Source organism: Diadema antillarum, unplaced genomic scaffold (genome assembly GCF_040938485.1).
Source record: "Diadema antillarum isolate AM-2024a unplaced genomic scaffold, OU_Dant_1.0 seq00000809_RagTag, whole genome shotgun sequence".
Classification (NCBI taxonomy): domain Eukaryota; kingdom Metazoa; phylum Echinodermata; class Echinoidea; order Diadematoida; family Diadematidae; genus Diadema; species Diadema antillarum.
Window position 1 is genome coordinate 841011 of NW_027271689.1, and position 13408 is coordinate 854418.

At 36.8% G+C, this 13408-nt stretch overlaps 1 protein-coding gene across 1 annotated transcript in view; it reads left to right on the forward strand.

The window, feature by feature from the left end:
- Positions 1–1386: 1386 nt before the first annotated feature.
- The window catches only part of LOC139739627 (uncharacterized), a 60266-nt gene continuing 48244 nt past the window's right edge, over positions 1387–13408 (forward strand). The window contains exon 1 of the mRNA XM_071650237.1: positions 1387–1445. The gene's annotated coding sequence lies outside the window, so the exon portion shown is untranslated. The remainder of the gene's footprint in view (positions 1446–13408) is intronic.

Genomic DNA, 13408 nt, shown 5'->3' on the forward strand with positions numbered 1-13408 from the left:
TCGTTCACCTTCCTAGCTCCAGATATTTTCCTGTCAATTCTTCGATGCCATATTGCCCTTTCGACGAATGTTCTGACAGCAAACAACAATACGCCACTGATCCCTGTGTTAAAAACAACAACAAAACAACACACACATACCCACACACACACACATACACGCACCCCCCCCACACACACACACACACACACCGGCGGCCTCCATTCAACGACAGTGGCAAGCAAGAAGTTGCGCATGCGTACTACTTACTCCACCCCAAACAAACAACCAAACAAACCAATTTCCGTTATTCCCGTGTTGTTTTTTCACTGCATACGCATTTCCTGGCTCCAAATTAATAAAGAAGAAAAACCGAAAGATTCTGGTCCCTCCCGCGTGTACGCATTTCTTGCCAAAAACCGAAATGAATATTTTTTCCCTGGCTTTGTATTCCGAATGAATCGTAACACGAGGCGTATAAGATTTTCCGATGTCGTTCCGCAGTGCAACGTCAGCGAATGCGTCATCAACCTTTCCCTTTTCTCCCTTTTATGAGATGGCTTCCCCCTTCTCTGTTGGCAGCGATTCTGTCGAAATTATCGGCAAGGCTGCTGTCAATCTAGCGGAGGAGAATATGTTTATGTATCATAGGTCAATCAAAGTTAAATGAGCAACAAGACAGGAAATAACTTGGCCAAGGAGGAGACTACAGTGACGCAAATCATCCTCCACCAACCGTTGACCAGATAATCGGCAAACCATCGCAGGAAGTCAAAATAAGAACAAGAGCACGAACTGGCAAAAACAAAACAAAACAAAACAAAACTTTATGGTGGACTCAGCCATCGGCATAAGTTGTCGCCTTTGTCATTCGAACCGTGCATGAAAACCCTGCAATAAAATTTCTCACCAAGAGTCGGGTCAATATTCACACCCATCAGCTTCAAACCACAGTTGCTGTAGGGCCTATGAAAAAAACGAAACAACAATAACAACACCAAAATGATAACGAAACAAACACAATAGAGACTTGTGTGTGCGTGTGTGTGTGTGTGTGTGTGTGTGTGTGTGTGGACGTTTATGTTTGTGTATCATAGGGGTCAAACGCTACTTTATTGTAAAATACGGAGGTAACATTTATTAACAGTAGTGACAGTATAGTAACGACAAGTAAAATGGAAAATTACAATCACCGACCGCGTACGTGTGCGGTGAAAATCTTACGAAATTAAAAACGGGGAAGCCCCTAGCTACCGCTTGAATGACGTACTGCATCAGAAATCCCCTTTCTTCAGGGAATTGCGCAATGACATTCCGTTGTGTGTTCATCCATACTGCATTTCGCAATACCGTTGTCATGTTGACTGTCTTGGCCGTTTAAGAAGAGCGTTTCATCGGAATTTTCGGTATCTTGGGACATGAGGACTTCCATTGCTCTCCAAACCACCTCAACATTGCATCGGAAGGTATGCCTGTCCCATCGACAGTTTTCCGTAGACTCAGATAGAACACACGTAAGGCACCAAAACGCACTGGTGGAGTAGTCTTGAGCAAAGGCGTCTCCCGTACCGATTATTTCTTGTCAAGTTCCGTTCTGCATAATGTAAAGTTTAATAGGGTTATCCTGCGTTTGATGTAGAAATTATGTAGAAGGACAGTTTTCAATAACAGCGTAGAAGTTTTACGTGGTCTCTTAATCATTTCAGAGTGTACCTCTCACCACCCTATAATAACCCGGTGGTGACGGAGAGTGCAACTTTGTTTATGTTTGAAACTTGAAGAATATCATTTAGATTTGAATTAACAGTTGTTAAATGGAGAATTATTTCAACGGATTTTTATAACCTTTGCGCATGCCAACGATTTCCTTTTTTTATGTCAAAAGATGAAAGGTCATGGTTGTTTCCTGGACCGTAGATAATTTATTTTTGGCCGCTTTCTTCATGCAGTAATCGTATACAGAACGTTAGAGACCAATGCTCCTTGTGATTTCAAAAATAATTATATATTTGATATATATACTAGAAAGCAAAAAAAAGAAAAGAAAAGGAACCATATTCTTTTTCAAATATTCGGTTATACGCGATATACCCTTTAATGTGATCATCAACATGCGTTCACCGTCAAAAAATGATACTTCGCGGGCGGAAAATTTTGTTACGTTTCATGTTGGTTGGGAAGACATTTCTGCTTTGCCCACTATCCATTATCTGTTCCCAGGTCACAGGCACTTGAATAAATTATGGATATGCATATGTTCAGGTATGTGACATTGGAATGAATATTGCCCAATGCATTTCTCCCAACGCACTCACTTAGAACTGGAACAGCACAACGACTGAGCAAATGCACTGAACAAAGAGCTTTCAAGGGTTGTGGGAATACAGTGAATACGTGTACAATTTCACAGCCCAGTCTCTTTGACGAGGTAGAGTATACGACGAGGGCATAACACGTAAAAGACAGGACGCCTTGAGCTAGTGGACGACGGGTTGCACTGAACCATAAACAATCCTCTGTGCATGGACTGCATGCTTTGGTTGAAAATTGTTGTATCTATACTGTTCAACTGTTAGGCTTTACTTGTGCTTGATTACATGATCAATAAGACTTTATCTGCCGATTCATTAAAAGGCGCCATGTGTAAGTTTCACGAGATGATGTCAATGGTACTGTTTTTCTTCCGAAGCTCTTTTTTTTTTAGCACGCTTTGTATCATTTTGCATTTTCTAGTCAAAGTTTAGTACGGTGCGATTATGATTCCTTTAGAATTATGATACTGAGACAGAGACTCCAACTCTCCCGTTTTCGACGGGAGATCTCCCGCCGAAAACCCATTTTTGCAAAATCTCCCGTTCTCCCGCTTGAGATTTCTCCCGCCCTGGCTCTGTGTCTCCCGTTGGAAAGGATTTCTTACATATTGCTATTGTATGCTGAAAAAAATAAGCCTTAGATAGCACCAGAGAGCATCTAGAACCCTAGGAACTTCGCGCTTCGCACACATCAACTTGGAGTCTCCCGTTTGCTAGGGGTTTCAGGCGGGAGAATCTCCAGATCAGAAGGTGCTTTGGGTTGGAGTCTCTGCTGAGAACAGAGATTTGAAGTATGCGATTCGGATATTTTTGCCAATCTAGTGTCAACTAGAATATTGTATATTACGAGAATGTACCCCTGTGCAGCAAGCTGTTCTTCACAAAAGAAGCATCGAACAGTTCTTGAGTGTAACAAAATCATGAAGACAGGGTATAATAAAGAGAAGAAGAAGAGAAATGCAATATTTGTTATGAAAGGGATCTCCGGATGTCATCTCAATGAGTCGTCGGCTTTGAGCTTTCGTGGTCTTCTTCGGCGAACGTACGACAACGTGGAACAACAGCGTGGAACCATGGAGCTATACTCTAATCGTGTGAGGCTTTGTTGTAATTGACCTGGGGATGTAGCATCAAGGCACGCCACGGATGGGGACCTCGCTTTATTGTATAGGAGCTCCTTGTAACGTGTACGTCTATATACTTCGTCCACCCCATTTCAGTCGTCCATTTTAGACTCTGTTGACTGAACGACACAAAGGTTATCTGACCTTTTCAGAGAGGTCAATGCAGCTGCGTCGATTGACAAACAGACGTTATACCATACTCCCATGCACGAACACACACACATACACACACACACATACATACACACAGACACAAAAGACACGATCGGTTACACACTCATGATCACGATCGAGTATGAAATAATTATACTAGTACTTCATGAATAGTGCTTCTATATAACGTACCATAGCGATTTGCGTATAGACGGTCTATATGATATCTGGAGTTTTGTATTATTAGAATTCTTAAAATTGTAGGCCTCTATGTCTATGTCTTGTGTGTTATAATTATCGTCTTGCTTCCTTGTGTGAACGCCGAAAAAAGCCGAAAATTAAACAGTTGGCCACGTTCCTCGTATATTCATTGTATACTACAACAACTATTATCAAGTTTAATCAAGTCAGAAGTTGACGACAGTTCGGAAGGTGTATTGTGATCTCTGCCATAGTCGGTTCTTCATAAGATTTTTCATAAAAGATGTATATAAAGAAAAGAAGAAGTAAAATGAACATTCAAATTGTAAGTATATGACATACATAATAACATGTATGTATACATATACTTACTAGTATTAGTGTGCGAGTGTGGGTATGTGTGTGTGTGTGTGCGTATTGGAGAATGGCGGAGATTAACACACTTTCGAGAAGGAAAAGGAAACACCGATTGTTTACACTCCGCGTAAACATCACAACTTACGTAGAAATCTCAGTATCGCGGATCATATGCATATACTTAAACTGTATGCATTTGTGTGCCTGTCTGTATACAATACTGTGCCAATAAACCATTTCTGTAATATATTACAGAGTATACAATTCATTGATTTCATGGATGTGTCTTTTCATACAGCCTGGTTACGGAGCTTCTTTACCTTTCTCTCCCCCCCCCCCCCCCCCCCCCCCCTTGAGTTCCCTAGTCCGGAATTCACTCAATTGTTGCTAGGTAGGGCAAGCCTCAAGCAAGCTTTGTTGTTGCAAAAAAATTGAAACTTTTATGAAGAAAATACAGTTCATGACTGATATAATTAAGCTATCCTCACAAGCACAAGCACAAGCACGTGTGCATAACAACGTTTAACATTGCAGACTGAGGAGAAGAGTTACGATACATTTTTCTGTATCCGTTTCTTAGGAGATACTTTCTCGTCTTCATAATGTGTGCGCATAATGAATTGATTAAATTTGATAACTGTCACCATGGTTATTGGAAGTTTGCCAGATTTTTCACATGGAAAGGTGTAAATGATAATCAAGAGTAAACCACGTCAGAGGTCAAACTGTCCTTGATGAATAAATGTAATAGAAAAATGAAAATGAATGTCATTCCAAATACACTGCACTGTATTCTAATGTTCGCATTTTTACCTCCGACAAAAAAAAAAAAATGTTTGCCCCTGATATACCCCAGCACCTTTTTCACGACCCTCATAGACACGATACAATATGACGTAACAGCAGTCGTTAAAATTGTCTTGGGCATATTAAAACTCTACAGACGTGGCAAATGACATAGCTAAAGGGACTACATGTATTACGAAGTGTTTCCGAAGGTTTGTTTGAAAAGATATACTTCCTCATAGGCCTATGCGTACATCCACACCAATAGAAGTTGCATTTCGTCTGCTGCGTGGTACAAAATAATTATAGTCAACATGAAGAAATTCGACATATTTGAATTCACAAAAGAAAGCTCCGTGGTCTCTATTCCCATGTAATATCTTAGTTTCAATAGTCATCAACATGTTGACACAAATTGTTTTATGAAGGTTTATAGTCACCTCGTCTACAGCCACTTTGTCTATTTTCCAATTGGTCTACTGGCATATCGTCTATTACCGATTAGTCTAATACCCATTTGGTCTACAACTCGTGTTGTCCAGTACCCATATTGTCTAATAGTCACTTTGCCCACTACCCGTATTGTCTAATACCCAACTCGTCTAAGGAGCATTTCGTCTACAAAACAATTGATCTACTAGCCAAATCGTCTACACTCACAATGTCTATTTGCCATGTCGTCTAATATCTATTTTGTCTACTACTAGTTAGTCTACTCCCACCTCGTCTACAAGTCGTTTAGTCTACATTCACTTTGTCTAGTTATCATATCGTCCAACCCTTAGTTTGTCCATACCCAATATGGTCTATACCCATCTGGTCTACTCCCGACTCGTCTACTCCCAATTGGTCTACTCCCAACTGGTCTACTGCCAACTGGTCTACTCCCAACTGGTCTACTCCCAATTGGTCTACTCCCAACTGGTCTACTCCTAATTGGTCTACTCCCAATTGGTCAACTCCCAACTGGTCTACTCCCAACTGGTCTACTCCCAATAGGTCTACTCCCAATTGGTCTACTCCCAACTTGTCTACTCCCAATTGGTCTGTACTCGTCTATACCCAATTGGTGTACTCCCAACTGATATAGTTTTACTCTCAACAATTTACCCAAACTGATCATTTCCATCTGGTCATGCTAATAATGAATATACCACTTTGTCTAGTGTCCAGTCCGTCTCACTGTCACGAACAATTCATATTAAACCCTGCCCTTGATTAGCACAAAAATCAATATTAGACTATTCTAGTTGTTAATTATTCCGCACATGCTGAATATAAAGACATACTAATCAATATATAGTGAGACATGACTATCCAGTCTACATTCTGGCCGTAAAATAACTAAATAATGATAAAGTAGCTCAGTTACAATCCTCCATCACAAACGAATTGTCAGTCATACGAAACAGAATTACATTTCGACCGACCACCCAGTCCACCCGTACCTCAGTGCGCATGCATGCCAGTTTGCAGGCACATACCCTTGTTGGTTGTAGAGGAGTCTGCGCCAAGACTACTAAAAACACCACTTCAGCACTGTCCCATAGGCCCTGTGTTGTAGCTTCTCCCAACAAGGGTTTGTACAACCTTTGGGTCCTTTTCATGTTTATAAGGCGGAGCTTCATTCTGAGAGGATTGTCATGGTAACCGTGATTGACATGTCCTATGGGGGCCTGTCTGGCTGACCCCCACTGAGATAAAGGTCAACCTGAGTAGAAAGCCAGATGGTGGTTTGAAATGTTATGTAACACCTCGGAATGTACTTTCTAGAGCAAGAAATGCTCCCTTCTGTTCTGTCTGCAATGAGTGACCATCTCCTTGCATGAGGAACCAAGGAACATATCCCTGCCATTTCCTTTCTGTTTATTCGTTTTCTTCTTTTCTCTCTTTTCAAGCTCTCACTAGATCTTTTTTCTTTCTGTCCGTCTGTCTACTCTTCATAATTACTGAATCATGTCAAGACCAACATGATTTTTCCCTCTATTTTCACCTTTCTCTCAATAAATCTCTTTATGAAAGAAATACTAAAACAGGCCCAAATCATTCTCTGTTTTTGTACATTGAAAATGCACTCCCCATTTGCATTAAAAGCTCAACAAGTTTGTAGGTGTTTTTTTTTTCTAGATCATTCTACCTTACATGTATAGTTTTCTTGGCCTCTGGCGTACCACTTATACAATGTGTCATATAACTCCTTCTTTCATATTTCTATAATATTTCATGAAGGGCTATACATGCCTAAGTCTTAATCAAGATTGTACCAAACTATAACGAGCCTAAACTTTATCTGTTTAAGAAAAAAGATAATAGCTATAAATAAGCTTTTACATTGTATGTGACATTTAATTGTGAATGCGAGTTTACTTATGCATGGTGCCTGCTTATCACGCATTTCATCAAATTTGCCTTCTTGGAAGTTTCATGATAAATCTACTAAGGCTTATTCATCTACAGTAATAGATTACTATACTTTATGATTGGTGACTTTTCCCTTCAGGCCTACGTAATTTCTTGCTCGTGCTATTGCTAATGTGTTGTACATGTACCAAAACAAAATCTCAACGAAATACTTGCCAATAGGCCCATAACGAGCTGAGATAAAAGATTAGCTAACCTGGATCAATCCATTCAAGTAAAAATCTGACACCAATGTCAAATTATAATTGTCATGCATTCAAACTGTTTAGCTGAATTAGTCAATAAATATAGGCGTTCATGTATCTTACAAATATTGTGGATAATATTATAGAGCTTAATAACAAAGTTATGAATTTTTGAAGTTTAAACTTGCTCTTTATCTAACTTTCCTCAAACGGTCACTGATATGTTTATAGTTCTAATAATGTTGCTGAATGCTCTCAATCTACATGTATTTCATTGTGAACTTGACTTTTACGATTTCATCAAAATATTTCTTGCGATTGTTTGATATTTCAATTAAACAGTGTTATAAAGCCATGACCACATAACTGTAGTATGTTGTAATTTTTTTAAGAGTAACAGAAAAGAGATTAGATATGTTTTGATGATATCATAAAAGTGATATGTACTGCGCAAGTTCACGTTGAAATCATGTGGACTGAGAGAATTCAGCAACATTATTAGAACATATCAGTGACAGTTTGAGCAAAATTAGAAAAAGAAAAAGTTATGCATTTTTGAAGTTTCTATATAGCCAGGTCAAAATATCAAGGTCCCACACATACTGTAATGTGGGCTACATTGCCAAGGAATATACGCCTTTTTTAAATTTTTTTTTACAGAGAATATTACAGTTTAAAGAACAATAGCCTACCTACATTTCTTTCAAAAACAACAACAGAAGTTCATTGAAATGTAAACAAACAAGCAAAAACGTGTTGCTCAGAAAATAATGAGAATTTACCACAGAGGACTGGCAGCAACAATACATGCAATACAGATTAGAACTATCACTAAATGTGATTAATACCCCATGGACCTCAACCTGAGGGAGTTAGCTCAATACACAATGTTTTTGTATGCTTTTTATCAGAAATAAAAAGTTGCTACCATGGCAATGCATTATTTAACATTGACAAAGATGTGTTTTCAATATGCATATCTAAAATCTATAATGGTTCCCCAAAATGTGCCAAATCTAAAGCTATAACAACATTCTCAAAACTGAGGAAAATAGCATAAGCAATAATGTTTTTGTATGATTGATTTTTATTCAAAAAGTTAATGATTTCTGTGGCAAATACTGTCTGTCCCTGACGAAAGAAGTGAATATTTTTTTTTAAATGAAAAATGCCGTTACAATGGCAACACGGATTTGCCATACTCCAAAGAAAGAATTTAAGTATCAACATGCTATATAGTGGTCACATGTACCAAATATCAAGTCAAATGTTCAAAGACTGAGGGAGTAAGCTCTATTAATATATATATATATATATCATACACAATATTTGTTTGCACCTTTTATAGAAAAAAGATGTTGCCATGGGAACGTATTGTTTAATATTGACGAAAGAAATACTTTGAGCAATTGAATTTGTATTGGTATTATGTGTCAAATCTCAAGTCAAATCCTACAAACTGCTGGGTTTAGCTAAATCAACTACCAATTTGTATGATGTTTAATTAAACAAATGCTGATTTCACGTCAATACATTGACCAGCAATGACAAGATATGAAGTTTGCATGTCTTCACTTTACAGTAGCAGCCAAATATGCGAAATTTCAATTCTAATGCTCAATAACTGAGGGAGTTAGATCAATCCATCACATAATTCTGTAATTGTAAGAAAATACTCATGTCATGGCAACAGACAGACTGAAAACCACACACACACACACACACACACACACACACACACACACACAAATGTCTTGCTAAAATGACATAGTAGGCCCTATTAACATGTAAGTAAGAGTGATCATTATAGTCTCTCAAATTGCAAATCAAATGTTCAAAATATGGGCAGTTTGTTCAACAAAGTTTTGTATGTTTTTTTTTTTTAAATGAAAATGCTGCTACCATGGCAAACACTGTTAACAATGACAAAAGCTAAAATTCTACAATGGCGGCCACAATGTCATGTGCCAAATTTCAAGTCTTTTCTATCTAGGGAGATAGATCAGTTTATGTGATTTTGTATTTATCCATAAAATATTGTTTAATGGAAAGAGGCATATTGAAAATTCTGTATGTATTATATCTAAGTGTTGTGAAAAATAACATTACTATAGAGTGGTCATAATTCCCAAATTGCAACTAAAATGCTAAAATAAAACTGAGCAAAAAGTTTGATCCACAAAATTGTAAATGAGTCAAAAAATATGAATGATGTTGTAAATCATGGCAAAACATTGGACGACAGTGCCAAATATTACGTTGTTGCCAACATACTGCAGGCTCATTTCCAAAAAGCACTTAATTAGATTATTACATCTACGGCACAGTAGATTCAACTCATTTTGAGTGAACACATAACAACTAAGTATTAGCTCTTTCAGTGTTTTGCAATCAATAAAGATGGAAAACAATTGATCGCAACCGGCCTTTTTTACGATCAGTGGTGTAACTTTTGTACTCGGAGGGTCAAAATTTCAAACAAAATATTTTTTCATTATTCTGTTTGATTCCTGTTTGAAAGTATTCAAATTTTTGAAAAAATAACATTTCAGACCTTAAAGCTGAAGGGTTATTGGTGTAATTTAAGGAAAACCCTGGCACCTGAAGTAAATTTAAGCAAAACTTTGCTTTCATGAATTGCACCATATTGACAAAACTCTGAAGTCAAACTTCACCGTGGAAAGTTTATATGGTTAACAACAATATATAGTTTGTGAATCAAAACTATTTGGGGGTTGAATATAAAGTGAATTTTTAAAAAAATACATGAGATTTATAAATATTTGCTAAAAATACCAATTGACATGTAATTTTTAAGATTTTAACTATTTATTAGAGGGCAGGCCAGGTCAAACTCTTACTATAACAAGTCTTTAAGTAGGGCTACCTTCCTATGTAGGTTAAATGAAATTCCAATAATTTCTTAAAAACTTGGATTTTTCACACATGGATGTTTCGGAGGTGACAGTTAACATATTAGAATGTTTCGGAGGTGACATTAATATCAACACTCACTTTTTTGAGAATAAGTGACAATAACACAAAAACTTCTTCTTTTTATCAATGTTTTTAATAATTATAACTCGAGAACAAGAAATTAGCCCCTGTTTCAAGCAGATAGACCACACAGAACAAGTGTTTTTTTACACTTCATTAATTAGCATGCGTACCGGTAGTTTGCCTTCCATTTGGACGAAGGATGTAAGCTAAATATTGTAATCTGAAGAAACATGGCATTCCATTTTCTACCTTGAATTGAGATGAGGGTGTAAGATCATTTAGTAATGTTTCTTTGTTCTCGGAACATTTTATTCCATAACACCAGGGAAGAACACTTCGTTTCGGAGGTGACATTCAATGTTAACATTGTGTTGAAATATTCATTTACAGTAAGAATATGATGGACATAAGCTAGATATTGTAACCTGAAGAAACATGGCATTCCATTTTCTACCTTAAATTGAAATGAGGGTGTAAGATCATTTTAGTAATGTTTCTTTGCTCTCAGAACATTTTATTCCACAACACCAGGGAAGAATAACTTTGTTTCGGAGGTGACATTCAATGTTAACATTGTGTTCAAGTATTCATATAGTATGTCCCCCCCCCCAAAAAAAGAAACATGGCATTCCATTTTCTACCTTAAATTGAAATGAGGGTGTAAGATCATTTTAGTAATGTTTCTTTGCTCTCAGAACATTTTATTCCACAACACCAGGGAAGAATAACTTTGTTTCGGAGGTGACATTCAATGTTAACATTGTGTTCAAGTATTCATATAGTATGTCCCCCCCCCCAAAAAAAAAAAAAAAAAAATTGCAATTAGACTTTTGCATTGATAGCACCCAATTAAATCAGCTAAATTCTACTTTATTTTAATTATAACATCTTAGCTCTATTTTGCAGAGAGCCCCAGTCAATTTGGTTAAGTGATCTCAAAGAAATGTGGATTGTTATAAAGGATGTCAGGAGTCTGATTCTTCCAAGTTCAGCACTTGGATGCTCTTGGAACTGCATATTAATGTGTAAACACAATATACAGAACTTGGAGGGAAGGGATTCCTCACATGCTCTACAAAAATCCTCAATTCTCTTTGACCTCTGAAGCCAATTGAATGGGATTTTCTGTAAGGTGTGGGCAATGAGTTATAGTTTCAATCCCTCAAATTGTATTTTAGAATGATTCACTATCTTTAAAGTTATTGTTGCAGAGGGTACCACTGTGATTTTTTGGTGGGGACATACGGTATGAATAGGAAAAGCAAAAATTTGACTTTTGTACGTTTTTGTTTGCAAATAGTTTTATAACCTAGATTAATTCAAGGATGTTCATGAATTCTTCATCATCCTTGACAGCCACCATACAAATGTCATAATACTGGTGAAAGGTGTTTGGTTCATCTGGGATAAATTTTCTATTTACACCAGATTCATTTAAACTGTTGACATTAGTAAAATATATTTTACGTATCTTTCTGAATTGCTTGAAAATTACCTGCAAATCATGCATATTAATCACTTTTGAGAGTAAAAAGTATAAGATAAGTAAAACCATTTTTATTGTTTTTGAGGTGACACAACACAGAGACAACCCAACTTCTCAGGTGTTAACTATTTAGTGAACATTCATGTCTTTCCACATGGCTTTAATTTTCAAATATAAGCTCTTTCTTTCAGTTCTTACTTGTTATTTTGTTTAGTTATTCTCTTTCATTATAATGGATACCAGCTCATATTTTGTTTGAGATTGTAATTCATACTAATCTTTAACAGGTTTTTACAGTTTGGTTAAGACAACAGTTTGTGTTTCCCAGCTGAAGAGAGCAGCATAATGCTTTTCTGTGAACTTGAGGGGAAAATTTGTTTTTGTTCAGTAATTTCCTCCATCAACTTCACGGAAGGTCCCGGACACAAACTGGTCTCAAATAAACCTATAAGGGACCGAAACTGGAAAAGGACAAGTTCACCTCAATAGACATGAGGGCTGAGTAAATACAGCAATATTAGTAAAACACATCAGTGAGAGTTTGAGGAAAGTAAGGCAATCCGTTCCAGAGTTATGGATTTTTGAAGTTTCTGCTCAGTCAATGCTGAATGAGAAGACTTCTATACATGTAGCTTGTGATGTCACATGTGTACGAGGATATAGAGAAAGTATCAAGAAAATTCAACATACTGTATTTTCACTTTTCTTGCATAACAAAAGAACACATGACTTCTCTCTTTTAGAAGGCAGGATGAATAATATTGCCCTAAAATACATCAGTAGCAAGTTGAAGAAATGTGCACTTTTTTCAAAAAGTAAAATTTTGTGAAATTCATTATATTTTCCTTATATCGTTGTACACATGTGACATCATACACTGTCATAGTCGTCTCATCCAGCAGTGATTGCGAAGATACGTAAAAAACTCATAACTTTTGAATGGATTGTCCAATTTCCCCAAAACTTTCAATAATGTGTTCTACTAATGTTGTTGCATTCACTCAATCCACATGTATATGAAGGTGGACTTGTCCTTTAAGAAACCATTTTCTTTTCCTTGAAATTCCAGTACTTAAAGCCAAATTCTAAGATAAAACATAATAACAAAACAAGGTAAACACCTCATCAAAATTATATTGAGATAGAACTACAAATCTTGTTTTTGGATCTTTCCCTTTCCAGTCCTGGGGACTTGTTCCTCTGTTCACTTTAGTTGTCACATAACTTCAATAATCGTAAAAAATACAACATTTGTCATAAACAGTTGGTTCAACTTGGAAAATGTAATAATTATTGTCATATTAAAAAAAAATCACATAATTTTGTTTATGACTATACCACGTTGTACATGGAAAAACAACAACTAAGAATTCAAGAACAAGTTGTGCACCAGCTATAGGCATG